The following is a 14,604-nucleotide window of genomic DNA, read 5'->3' on the forward strand; positions in this document are numbered from 1 at the left end:
TATTTATATGTACTGTTAGCAGTTGCATACTGGTTTTGTGGCTGTTAAGACATTTCTGTCATAATTTCTGCTTTATGTTTCCTTCACAAAAATAGAAATGGCAAAACCAGATTTTTTATGGAAGGGAATTAAAAAAAAAGAGATGCACCCTAAGTAAAGTGTCTCAGACAACATTGTCCAAGTATATATAAGCAGCTGACAGTGGGTAATGGGATAAGTACAGTGAATAAACTACCCATTGTAGCAAATATTTAGTAAAATTGTTTTATGTTAGTAGTGCTACCACCATCTACTGGCTTAAACTGTAATTTCACTATGTCCTAATATTGAACGGAGCCTGTGATGAAAGGCTCCCCAGGCAAAATCTGGAGGAACCCTGTTTATAAGGCTGTTACAAACTATAGATATAAGATTTTCACAAGTGATCTGGCTATTTTTGCAGACTGGTCTCTGTCAAGGAAAAAAGTGATTGGACGGGTTAACAAAACTATCGTTATAATGTTCATTTTATTTTGATAAGTCAGTGCTTGCAGCCTCTTCTATCCATCTCCCTTCCTACAGCCTGCTGAACTAAATATGCATTAACTGTCTGAGGCCTGCATGTAATAGGTGTATGGTGCTTTGTGTATTGAGGTGCGTGATACAGTGGGTTTTGGGGTGCTCTTTGCTGTATCGGGGTGCTTCGTGCAGCATCTATTATGTTACATGGTGACGATTGTATTGGATGTGGCATGTCCAGTGCATCATATGTAGTTTAACCATAGGGCCTAGTTTATATGGACAGTAAAGGGGATGTCCCTTTTCTACATTTTAGCACCTTTGGTACAACACTAGGACTTATCATCTGACTATAGCAGGACCCTCCCAGTCAGCACGTAGAGTAAGTGTGTCCATGTGTAAGGTTTAATACAAATTAAATCAGTTGTGCCTCTTGAATGAAGTTTGGTAAAATTCTAGCAATGTACAGTTGTGTGAAAAAGTGTTGGCCCCCTTCCTGATTTTTCACTGTTTTGCACGTTTGTCACACTTTAATGTTTCAGATCATCATACAAATTTAAATATTAGTCAAAGATAACACAAGTAAACACAACATGCAATTTTTAAAGGAAGCTTTTTATTATTAAGGGAAAACAGAATCCAAACCCACATGGCTCTGTGTGAAAAAGTGTTTGCCCCCTATACCTAATAACTGGTTGGGCCACCCTTAGCAGCAAGAACTGCAATCAAGCGTTTGCGATGAGTCTGTTACAGCGCTGTGCAGGAATTTTGGTCCAATCATGTTTGCAGAATTGTTGTAATTCAGCCACATTGGAAGGTTTTCGAGCATGAACCGCCTTTTTAAGGTCATGCCACAGCATCTCAATAGGATTCAGGTCAGGACTTTGACTAGGCCACTCCAAAGTCTTCATTTTGTTTTTCTTCAGCCATTCAGAGGTGGACTTGCTGGTGTGTATTGGATCATTGTCCTGCTGCAGAACCCAAGTTCGCTTCAGCTTGAGGTCACAAACAGATGGCCGCACATTATCCTTCAGGATTTTTTGGTAGACAGCAGAATTCATGGTTCTATTTATCACAGCAAGTCTTCCAGGTCCTGAAGCAGCAAAACAGCTCCAGACCATCACACTATCATCACCATATTTTACTGTTGGTATTAAGTTCTTTTTCTGAAATGCGGTGTTACTCTTAAGCCAGATGTAATAGGATACACACCTTCCAAAAAGTTCAACTTTTGTCTCGTCAGTCCACAGAGTATTTTCCCTAAAGTCTTGGGGATTGTCAAGATATTTTCTGGCATAACGGAGACAAGCTTTTATGTTCTTTTTGCTCAGCAGCGGTTTTCGTCTTGGAACTCTGCCATGCACCCATTTTTACACAGTCTCTTTCTTATGGTGGAGTCATGAACACTGACCTGAACTGAGGCAAGTGAGGCCTGCAGTTCTTTGGATGTTGTTGTGGGGTCTTTTCTGACCTCTTGTATGAGTCGTCGCTCTGCTCTTGGGGTAATTTTGGTTGGTCGACCACTCCTGGGAAGGTTCACCACTCTTCCATATTTTCGCCATTTGTGGATAATGGCTCTCACTGTGGTTCGCTGAAGTCCCAAAGCTTTAGAAGTGGTTTTATAACCTTTTCCAGACTGACAGATCTCAATTACTTTCTTAGTATGTCCCTGACTAGGAGAGAGTTATTGGTGTTGTAAAAACAAAGCTACACTTTTAGTGGTGTATTTATAAACAATTTGCAGAACCATTCGTCCTGTGAATCTCTACGTCTCCATTCACACCTAGGCATTTTGTCACGCAAAACAAGAAATCCTATTCAGTCCTATGGCCCATGTTCACACCTGAGCATTTTGTCACAAGCTGCAAAACGTCTGACGCTCGAAAAAGTACATGAGCTTGTTTTGGCAGTTTACAGCACGTTTGGTCACCATGCACTCAATAGGAAACGCCTGGAATATCGCAACAGAGGAAATTTTGTGTGTGTTTTCAGATGCAATTGCCCATTTGCACCAATGTCTCTCATGCTTTAGATGCACATACAAATGTGCAAAAGAGCCTCAAAAGCACTAGGATAAATATACACAAAAATGCTAATGCCTAGTTGTGAATGCGGACTTAGAAGGTTCGCTCTGTGCGAATAGAGGCAATAAAACCAAACAAACGTTCTTTGTATAATTTCTTTTCAGGTCAAACATAATGTAATGAAGCACCACATTACTAGATGGAGCTGAGGATACAGCATTTCCTATGCTCGTCAGCTCCATTTAGTGGCCATAGTGCAACATTATTTTATATTTGACTTGAAAAGAAAATATACAAAACACATTTGGTTTTGTGCCTCTATTCACTGAGAACGAACCTTCTCAGAGATTCGCTGGGAGAATGACTTTGTGAATTGTTTATAAAAAGTACCCTAAATGTTGAGCTTAAGGCTCGATTTAGGGATCTGTTTTGGGTTTGATGGGGCAGGTAAAGTGCTGAGGGCTGATTTCAGGGCTTATTTGGTAGGATGTCTATGATGAAGGAATGGATGGAGGAATCTCCCACTGGGCCAATGAACACCTGAACAATGCCTGCATCCAATCAGATTGTTCAGGTATTTTGAGAGCCAGTGGGGTCGACTAGCAAGATACTGAAGCTTGGCCCAGCAGGAGAATCCTCCATCCACACAGTTTAGCATAGATGGAGGAATCTGTTGCACTTTTTACATCTGCACAAAATCTATAGATGTATGGCCAGCTTAACTCTACCTGTGCAAGAAGGCTATTATAATCTTTTTATTGCTCCCTCCCTCCTGTCTCCTATCCCTGGATTGCAGTTTTGAAAGCTTAGACTGAAAATCTGAGTTTTGAAGATGATATATTTACAATCTGTCTGGATACAATTACATCACCCACCCACTCCTTTCCCAATTCTATTGTCTGAAATCAGCCAATATTGGTGTTCTGTGCTTGGACAGCTGCACTACAAGAGGGCTCTAAACAAGATTTGTTAAAGATAAATACTCTTCTTCACAGGGTTGAAATCATTTTGCCTTGTGCCTGAATTTGTCAAGGGCAATCATGGAACTACATATTGGATACTAAAACTACATTTGTGCTTTGAATTGGGACAAAACTAGCGTCTCATTTATTTCTCCTGTATCTTCAACTTTACATGTTTGTTTTCATTTCATCCTTTTTTGATGTCTATGGGAATGTTTGACCATTCTTCCAGAAGCGCAGGTACTTGGTCAAGAAGGCCTGGCTCGCAGTCTCCGCTCTAATTCATGCAGGCCAGGGAAGTTCCTCCACCCCAAACTCACTCATCCATGTCTTTATGGACCTTGCTTTGTGCACTGGTGCGCAGCCATGTTGGAACAGGTAGGGGCCATCCCCAAACTGTTCCCACAAAGTTGGGAGCATGAAATTGTCCAAAATGTCTTGGTATGCTGATGCCTTAAGAGTTCCCTTCACTGGAACTAAAGGGCCAAGCACAACCCCTTAAAAACAACCCCAGACCATAATCCCCCTGTCCACCAAACTTTACACTTGGCACAATGCAGTCAAGCAAGTACTTTTCTCTTGGCAACCGCCAGACAGAGAAGCGTGATTCGTCACTCCAGAGAACACATCTCCACTTCTCTAGAGTCTAGTGGCAGCGTGCTTTACACCACTGCATCCGATGCTTTGCATTGCACTTGGTGATGTAAGGCTTGGATGCAGCTGCTGGGCCATGGAAACCCATTCCATGAAGCTCTCTGCACTCTGTTGTTGTGCCAATCTGAAGGCCAGATGAAGTTTGGAGGTCTGTAGCTATTGACTTTGCAGACAGTTGGTGACTTCTGCGCGCTTCAGCATGCGCTGACCCCGCTCTGTCATTTTACGTACCTACCACTCCGTGGCTTAGTTGCTGTTGTTCCCAGTTCCTTCCGCTTTGTTATAATAACACTAACAGTTGACCGTGGAGTATTTAGTAGCAAGGAAATTTCACGGATGAACTTATTACACAGGTGGCAACCTATCACGGTACCACGCTTGAATTCACTGAGCGCCTGAGAGCGACCCATTCTTTCACAAATGTTTGTAGAAGCAGTCTGCATGCCTAGGTGCGTGATTTTATACACCTGTGGCCATGAAGGTGATTGGAACACCTGAATCCAATGATTTGTAGAGGTGGCCCAATACTTTGGCAATATAATGTATATATACTGTATATGGAAGAATAGATGTAAATAGACTGCAAAGAGTAGCATATGTTGTGACACACTAGCCAGCGGTCTGCAGGCAGTGGTTCAGGAACTATAGGTGGCTTTCAGGTCCCTAATATAATTCAGACAGCAGTCCCTAAGCAATTGTTTCGCTCTGGTGTCTCTGAACACCTGCTGCATTATATACTTCTCATAGGTATGAGGATGACAAGAGCTTGTCTTCAGCATTTATAAACTCTGATCCTCTAGTACACCCAACAGCTCATGCTTGTGGCAACTAGAATACTTACAAACAAGGTGTAATCAATTAAATTATCTTGTCATAATTAACTAAAATGTTTATATCATGACCTTTTCATTATCCTTTTCTAAATGATATTGTGTAATTAAAGATACACTGCAGTCAAAATTAAGAGATACAATTTGCAATGTAGTTCTACTTTGCAGCTAAATTGGGATAACACCTACTTTATATTTGTTATATGTTTCCATTCACATAACATAACTATTTAAAAATTGCTGCTTACATTTTTAAGTGCGTTTTACCTGCTTAAAAACCCTATCTAGCTTGCCCCCTATGTAATGTTAAGTAGGGGGCTGTGGGTAGTTATGTTTACTTTACTTAACCCTGTTTGTACTGTGCAGTCATTTGTAAACTAGGTGTGAACACTGTCTCTCCTAACAAAGGGTTAAAGACTTAGAAGCATTTTCAGGGTTATTCACAAAAGGGTAATGAGTTTGTAAAAGGCAGGAGCAGTGAACAATCTAGGACAGGGGTCGGCAACCCCCGACACGCGTGCCCAGACTGGCACTTGGCAGCTGGCACTCGACCTTATTCTTTATCATTTGTAGTTGACAGCTCGAGACGGCTGTCAATTATACCCCTGGCCCACCCACCTCCCTCACGTGACTGAGCGGCAAAGGCGCGCTGAGGAGGCCCTCAACTTAGTCTGCGCAAGCGATTGCCTAGAGGATCCCTCATGTACCAGCCCGCGCAGACAGGACCCGGCTCACCCGACAGGATGATTACCACACCCGACCGACAGGAGGATTTCAACACCATCCTGCAGAAGACCACAGAAAAATTAAAGGAGCCAGCCGATCGCCTGGAATATACTGTACAGTATGTATCACATCTATACTGCTCAACTACATGAATTTTAGCCCCCGTACCAGCACACATGCAGTCCCTCACAAATGCACAGCAGTATATTGATCCACAAATAATTTAGATTTTATTCCTGCTCTAGCATGTAGGACAGGAATAAAATCAATGCTATTTGTGGCTGACAATACTGCTATGCACTTGTATGGGTCTGTGTGTGTGCCTAATATGCCTTGGTCCATGTAGGTAAGGAGGACTGCTTCTAAAATACTTATTTTTTCAAGCAGGAGAAATTGCACACTTGTCAATCATACAGTGTTTGCGGCTGATATGCAGGCTAAAATGTGTAAATTGGTGGTGGTCTGCCATACGTTGGTGCTGGTCTGTGATTTTCAGTGCGTTGGTACTGGCCTGAGGTCTGCAGACCTCAGGCCAGACCTCAGGCCAGCAGCACCAATGCCCTGCAGGCCTCAGGCCAGCAGCACCAATGCCCTGCAGACCTCAGGCTAGCAGCACCAATGTCCTGCTGACCGGCCTGCAGACCCCCAGGCCAGCAGCACCAATGCCCTGCAGACCTTGGTGCACCAATCGCAATTGTCGCCTTTTTTATTTTTTTTACACTTAATGTTATTGCTATCACATAGGGGTTAACAATCCCCCCATGTGATGGCACACTCACACTGACAGGTCCTCTTTATGGAGACATTAGGGGTCTCTAAGACCCCTAATGTCACCTGGGACCCCCAAAGAAGCTGATAAAGCAGAGATCTGCTTCACCAGCTTCTTCTCTGGCTATAGCAGCCAGAGAAATGACAGCTGAATGCGGAAGTCATGTATTACACATGACTTCCGCATTCAGTCGTCGGAGGGAGATCACCAAGGAGGAAGATGCTGATCTTCCTCCTGACACCCACCCGAGCTGGTCCTGGGCAGAAGAGGGGGCAGCGGAGCCCGGGATTGAGGTAAGGGTGCAGGAGGGGGACGGCACTCGAGGATGAGGGGCCTTGGGTGGCTGTGACGCGCAGGGCAGCACATACAAGCGATCGGACGGCTATAGAGCCGCCGATCCCTTATATGTGTAACAACCGTTAACGGCTGTTTGCATTTAACAGGTTTTTTTTCTGTCCATGCAGAAAAAAAAGGCTGTTTATTTACGGCGACTCGCCAATTTCGATGAATTATAACGCACATACAGATCCAACTACATTGGCCTATACACATGCAGCAAATGATGTCACCGGATCTCCGACGGGACTCCCGTAAGCCCGTGAGTGTTTTCATTTTTGATCAAAATTATTTTAATCGATCAAAAAGTTTAACGTTTAATCGAGAAATTAATCGTTAATTTCCGCAGTCCTAATATATATATAGATAGATACATATATCTATCTAGATAGAAAGATAGATAGATAGATAGATGGATAGATAATGGTCAAAAGCGCATTTAATTCCCACCTCCCGATCTCCTCAGTAATCCTCTTCAATAATGTGACTGGCTTTCCAAGTATTTAAAAAAAAACCTGAAGCTTGTTCCTAGGGGTAATATGGATGTGGCTCAGATAAGGTAATACAACAAAACAGATCCAATAGTGGAATATGCAATAACATTTTAATAAAATACAAGATGAAAGACACTCACATTAAAAGGTGCTACATCGTGCCATGTAATGAATCCAGAACACACAATACCGCTGTACTGGTATTCACAGAGTGTGCAGCAGTGACGTGTAGTGGAGTCCATTCTTGGTGAGTAATTTCCCGTGCCCCCACCTGCTCCGCCCCAGCCCGCCACGCCCATCCATGCTCCGTCAGCTAACGAAGGGAAGGGGGAGGAGTCCGGTGACGCAACGGACATCGACGTCACCGGAGTCCTCCCCCCTTCCCTTCGTTAGCCGACGAAGCCACTTGGGGAAGGGTGACGTCGATGTCCGTGACGTCACCAGATCTCCGACAGAACTCCCGGAAGACACGGAAGCCGGCGGAGAGGTGAGTACCGATCAAAAAAAGTTTAATCAATCAAAAAAATTAACGATTAATCGAGGAATTAATCGTCAATTTTCGCATGCCTACTGCATTGGAATCTTAATATCACTGGTAATGCAGGGTGAAGAGAGAGATTAATGTGTATGTTTAGCCTAAATGTTTTTCTTTATCTTTGGATAGAGTTGGGGAATAGTTAGAAGCCCTGTCATCTTTTGTGATTGGGTTCCCGCTGGGGAGATTAAAGGGGTTCATGCTAGTGTAAAAAAAAAGAAGTGTAAAAAAAAAAAAAACGCTTAAAATCCTTTTAAACTTACCTCGTTATCGCTGCTCGATCCCGCGCCGAGAATCAAGAGCTGCTCGTACGGCCGCAAAGGATCTTGGGGCATGCGCAGTTCCGATTCTCGGCCGGGAGACGAGCAGAGACGAAAGTTAAGTCTATGGACGCGTGCACCCGCCTGCAGACACCGCTGGATCGGAGAGACAGAGCAGTCAGCACTGGATCGGAGTGACGTCACACCACTGGAGGGACAGATGAAAACATGGGGAAAGAAGAGGAAGATCGGAAAAAGAGACATCATTTAAGGTAAGTGCTAACATTTACATGGGGGGGAGGGAACATTTTTTTTGCCTTTAATGTCACTTTAACTCTTTTCTTAATGTCTTATGTCAACAGAACAATAGTGATAGGAAATCCAACATTTACAGTTGTCACCAGAATAGATAGGAAAGCTGCCTGACATGGGATTCCACTTTCACCCTTGGAAAACTTCCTCTCACTTTGTGTGTGACATCGGTATTGAAGGGAGAAATCCATTTAATAGACAGACAGTCAAACATGATGTTTCAATCATCCTCTACATCACATGTGTCAAACTCAAGGCCCAGGGGCCGAATCCGGCCCACCTAGCCATTTCCTAGACTTCTACTTTCAGATCTAGGTATTAAGTTATTACTAAAACCAGTGATAATCGAATGCAGAGACAATTATGATAAAGATTAGATACATTTATATGGTGTTACAGGCCCTTTGAGGGCAACCATAATGTTGATGCAGCCCACAATTAAATTACGTTTGACACCCCTGCTCTACATTATCCAAAAAAAGAAGTGTTGGCTAAAGATCCACTTTAAGTTTAGGCTTCAGGAAGTGGCTACAGGCTCTGTCTGGATTCTGCATGAGTTAAATTTCTGACTTTTGCACATCTGTAGTGTTTATTTGATAACATTATTGTCTCACTTATAGTTTTCACTTCTTAAAATTACTATGAACACTTTATTCAGTATACTTTGTCCCTGTTTTGGCAATGAGTTTTGTCTTCTGAATTGTGTTGCATTGCCTGATTACTACCATATGATGGCAGCAGTGTTGCAAGAGAATTGTCTTGCTGCTTTTCCAGTACTACTTCAAAGATAATAGCATGCCATATAAATATTTGACTGACTCGTTCTGATGTTGCCCAATATTTGTTTAAAATATTAACCATGTGTCATGTATATATCTTAATATACATCTGTTGTTTATAATGTAGAGAGCTGTCTTTGGAGAGCTGATTATATTGTATTGTAGCATTAAATTTGTGTTGTAACATCAGATGTAAACACAATGTCCATTATAAAGGTATGGCTGAGCTTATATAAATGGTTGTAGCAAGTATAGAACAGCAAAAAAGAAAGAAGAGCCTAATGACCTGAGAGATGGTGTTGCTTATAAACGTAATAGATTGATTTTTTTTAGGCTTTTATGCATGGGAGCTAAAGAAGCAGAGATAGAGGTAGGACAATGAGAGGAATAGCTGTAGCAAGGGGAAAGAGAAGAAAGACATATAGAAAAACCAAACAAAAGGTGGAAAAAGGGGGAGGGGGGGTTTGCTGATAAGAGAAGTTCATGCAGACACCATATATCTTTAGTTATCTCCTAGAAGTCCTAAAATCTATCAACTGTCTTTAAAAGTTTGCCCTAAACTTAAGTTGGGTATTCGTGTCTATTTTTTTTTTTAGTTCACACCACGAGCTTAACCAACAAAAATAGAACAGATTCCTCCATCAATGCCTACGAGCTTTGATGGATGAATCCCCCGCTGTTTGCGGCTGCAGTCAGAATACCCGAACGGAGCTAGTAGCTAATTGGCTGCCATCTTTGTTCGGCCAACATCCTATCCCTCTGTATACAATAAAAATAGAGCAATGTTGCTGATCACACTCATTGATCTCAACGCATTCACTGCCTGTATAAAGCCAATTCTTAAGTTCAAATTGTTCCTATACGGATATGAAAACTGTAAAACTTTTGTCTTAATTTGAAAGAAAAAAAAACGGACTATCCTTATATCAGAAAAATGTGTCATCATTAGAGTTCAAGAATCTAACAATTGACATTATACAGGCATTATACAAGAACCAATGATAAGGTGCAGGAGACCAAAGGGAAATGCCAGTGCTGAAACATTAAAGCTGAAGTTGCTGTTCTCATAAATGAGCTCTCCAGATTTCAGAGCTTGATGGCAATGTCTACCATGAATACGTTCTTATCCATAGGAATAAATGTTATGAACATTACATGCACATCCCAGCCGGCACAGCACATCACAGCCAGAGCTGAAGAATTCTGAAATAAATGTCTCTAATTGGTGTTAAAGCAAGCTCAATGCACTTGAAAGCAAAATGCATTTACCCATCAACACAAGAACTTAAATACTTACGTTGAGCTTGACTCTGGAGATCACTTACTCTCCGCCACACAACCTTTCACATTAAAGTGAATAGTAAACTCAGGATTTAAATGTTAAAAATGCATACTTTAGATTTAATCCATAGGTGTGTTACGAATACGCCAGGCAGTGGTTTGAGGGATAACCCCTCAGGAGTGAATGTCTGCACATGAATAACAAGACAACGTTGTCAGTTTTTAAAGTGGTGTGGGGACATGGTGCTATATTCACTCATGCAAAAATGATGTTTAAATAAAGTCTTTTTTTACTCTTCCTATATATGGTCTGATGTAACTTCTTTTGGTCAGCTCACTGAACAGTGTTTGCGACCGTTTTGATCCTTTAGGGGTAAACTGAACCTTCTGCCACTCATTAAAAAAAACATACACTTGTTTTAATGTTTCCACAGAAGCCATACATTTCTGTTAACACAAGACAAGATTTTCCTGATCTGTAATCCACACACTGCCATCATAGCACGTGACTGCATTAATAGTAATATATCTTGTTTGCTTTTACATGCTCCAGTTAGCTGGCATTATTATAGCCTCCTCTGTTGCAAGTAATACTTTGAAGAATGTGTTCTTCTTTTGAGCTTACAAGCAACATCAAAGCTATTTAACTGCAGTCTCCCATATAAAATATGTTTGCATTGTATTTGGTGCATTAACATCCTCCATGGTATCACAGTGTTTCAGAAGACTACTACAGAATATGATTTTAGACTTCCGATTCGTAAATTGGCGATTCTAAATGTAATCTTCTCGCATGGCATACAATACCATACAATGTAAAAAATAAACATGTACACACACACCTACACAACTATCTGAATGTCTATCAGCCTGTCCATGAAATTGTGTAAAGTGCATTAAAGCTACTGGAGAATCGTAAAGGAAACTTGTAGTGTGGAAGTTCGGAGGCTGCCATTGCTGAACCCTACTGTCATGCTAATCCAATAGTCAATTCCTGATATGCTTGCTTACTCCAGGCCAGTGTCTAAGGGCCTGTTTCACATGAGTTTCAGGTCCGGATAAGGTGCGGATCTGCAGACGCGGTGCTATGTGTTTTGCCGCGTTTTTGATGCGTTCCAGTTTTTAAAAAAAAAAACTTTTTTTTTTGTGCTGGAGTGTGGCTGTCAGTATGTTAACTGCAGTGCAGTGCGTTTTTGATGCGTTTTGCGTTTCCGGACCGTTTCCTGATCGTACAAAATGTGACATGCAGTATTTTTCTGTCGTAACCTGAACGTACTGCGCACGTGAGAACTGTAGCCCATAAAACACATAGGGATACATTGGGATGCATTTTTAGTGCAGGAGCGTACGGATCAGGTCATGTGAACAGGCTCTTAAAGTATTGAACCCAAAGGCATTGAGGCAACCAGTATTTTCAGAAGGAAGTCAGCAATGGAGGCCTCCTTATTTCTGGTAGTATAGGTTTACTTTAATATATGTAATATCCCCATTGCAAAAGCTTACAGGACTTCTCTAATGCTGCCCCAGTATTCTTACTTGCCACTGTCTAGATGTTCTCCATTACTGTTGTTACAATTACTCCCCCCAATTCTGGATGGAGAGCAGCAAGCCACTTTTCCCATCTTCTTTATTTTTAGTATCATCATATGTATGATTACAATGTGTTCCCACATCAAGAGGTATATTAAAATGAAAAAAAAAAACAACCATCTATGACATAATCAATATTATTAGCCTTTACAGTACAAATAAAGCAGCATTAAAGATAGTTTGCAGGCCACCCATTCGTAATCTACCAATGCTATTCAGCAAACACTGTAGGTGAACTACTGTCACTTACTTTACCTAAATCTAAGTTCTATATAATATCCTGGGAAAAAAATCTAGAGATTCACAAAGAAACTAAGGGGTCTATTCACGAAGCTGCCGAAGGATCTGGCCATAGCTTCGGCTGATCCTTCGGCTAGCTTCGGCCCCAGGACCCCTTTGGTTCAGTAGAACCGAAGGGGTGCTGTACGGGCTATTCACAATAGCCCGTACAGCTCCCGATCATGACGAAGCCACACGAAGCAAGCCGATGTACAGGTGAAATTAGCCGTAACGGCCTGAAGTGAATAGACGAACAGTGTTTGGCTCACTTCAGATCGGTCATTCACTCGGCTGCCCTCGGCAGCTTTGTGAATAAACCCCTAAGACTTAACTGGGTGTAGCCGGTACCCTCTGCTTCCGTTATTATTGGTCAAATGTCTCGAATCCGATTGGTGGCTGAGAAAATTCTTAGGACTGCCTTTTTTACATCCGTTTTTCAGTATGTCTGAGGCCGCAAGGGGCCAGCACTAGGTGTGTTTGGGAGCAACTACAATCACATCACATCACCTACTAGTCATGTCCTTGTAGTATGCAAACCTCTGACTCCGGCCAGCAGACCAGAACCACAGAACTGCCATGACTACCACAATACTGGGGTTTATTTTGAGAACTAGGTATAGCAAAAACTGTAATATTTCATCCTGTATTGGTATAGAGCAGTATAGTAGAATGACAGGTGTCATTTCATCTCAAGCACAACGAGCTTGAGACATGATACCAGTCAATACAAATGGCATATTCACTATTGTCATGGTGGAAAGTATTTGAACCTGTGGTATTTATTACTGACTGGTGTATTACATGATAGTTATCTCCTACTATTAGCTGTGTGTGTTTTACATTTGTAAAATGTCTTGATGTTACATTCAGAGAATTGCATCTTTCAGTAGGGTGAAACCATCTTTAAGTGACTGAGCTTTGGCAGGCAGCAAATGTAACATGAGGGGTGAGGGAGAATGAGGCAGATGGCCAGGAAATGTCCTAGCGGTTTCTGTTGTGGCTAAGATTCATTTTTTCTGAGTGAAAGCACAGGAAGAGTGTTGGTTGACTAACATGATTTTGTATCATGCTGCAACGATGTGACTGCACAGCTGGGACAGCATCTGCTGTATACAAATGAGACGTGGTCAAATAAAAAAAAACACTGGATCATTGCCATTGTGTTAAACTCATATATTAAGTTTCTTCTAAAATGCTGCATGTGGTTGTTATTTGATCACTATACAAACATAAGGGCTATTCACTTTTTATAAATGCTACTGAATATGCAGGTTTATTTCACAGACATGTCTCATTTTTTAGCATTTATTTGGTGTTCGTACATCATCCTTGTAGTAATAGTTGACATGGTTAGATTGTCACCACAGAGTAATGGTGGATTTACCATGATTAACTGTAATGTCAAACTGAAGCACCTTTGATCCCACATGTTGGTATATCATTAATATAAAGCTTGAACATGATGTATAATGTGGTAATGGTCTGTGAGCTTGTGTTTGTTCTAGTAAGGTGCAAGTTTTTTTTTTTAACTGCATGCATTTTGCAACTATCTTCATATTAGAAACATGCTCATTACAATACTTATAAACTCTCAAACTTTTTTTTCAATAAAGATTCCAGATCAAACAAATATAAATTTTTTTGCCAAAGCACTTAGTCATCATGTTTCCAAACAGATGGCTCCAACTCTCTCAGCTCTACTTCCCTGAACCTCATGTCGAGTGCAAGATCACAAGGAACGGGACAGACTGCAGCAGTGTCCATCTACTAGCTAGGAGAAGGGAGGAGGGGGGCCAGGAAAGTGGCTTGCCTTGTTGTGTTTGTGGAGACAGGCACGACTTACTAACACACAAGGGTGACCCCATGGGACCCTGCAAGGCAAAGAAGCCACCCAAGAACAGGATATCTAGGTCATCACTCAGAGGACCAGCTGATTCTGCAGGAAATTAAGACTTTTAAACATCAGGGAGCAGCATCCTTTAAGTGGTTAATTCACCATTGAAATAGTGTAAAATATTTTAACGTTAATATCACTTCAAACCCCACAACAGCTGTGTGGCCAGCTGTGGAAGCAGATCCATTAGTGGGTCAGCAATTTTCATGGGACCCGTTAGATTTCAGTGTGCAATAACTGATGTGTCAGTGTGTGTCTGATAAATGTTGCTGACCAGACAAATCCCATGTTTACATCTGTACACTGACCTTCACACCTATATGATCTTGTTAAACATCCCATTACAAAACCATCCGCGTAGTTGCCCCCACACGCTCCCCA

General features: G+C 41.7%; 1 protein-coding gene across 1 annotated transcript in view; it reads left to right on the top strand.

Annotated features, from left to right (window-relative positions):
• Positions 1 to 14,604, top strand: part of VWA8 (von Willebrand factor A domain containing 8) — a 235,770-nt gene that overhangs the window by 161,291 nt on the left and 59,875 nt on the right.

This window comes from Nanorana parkeri, unplaced genomic scaffold (genome assembly GCF_000935625.1).
Source record: "Nanorana parkeri isolate BGI_ZX_2015 unplaced genomic scaffold, ASM93562v1 scaffold457, whole genome shotgun sequence".
Classification (NCBI taxonomy): Eukaryota; Metazoa; Chordata; class Amphibia; order Anura; family Dicroglossidae; genus Nanorana; species Nanorana parkeri.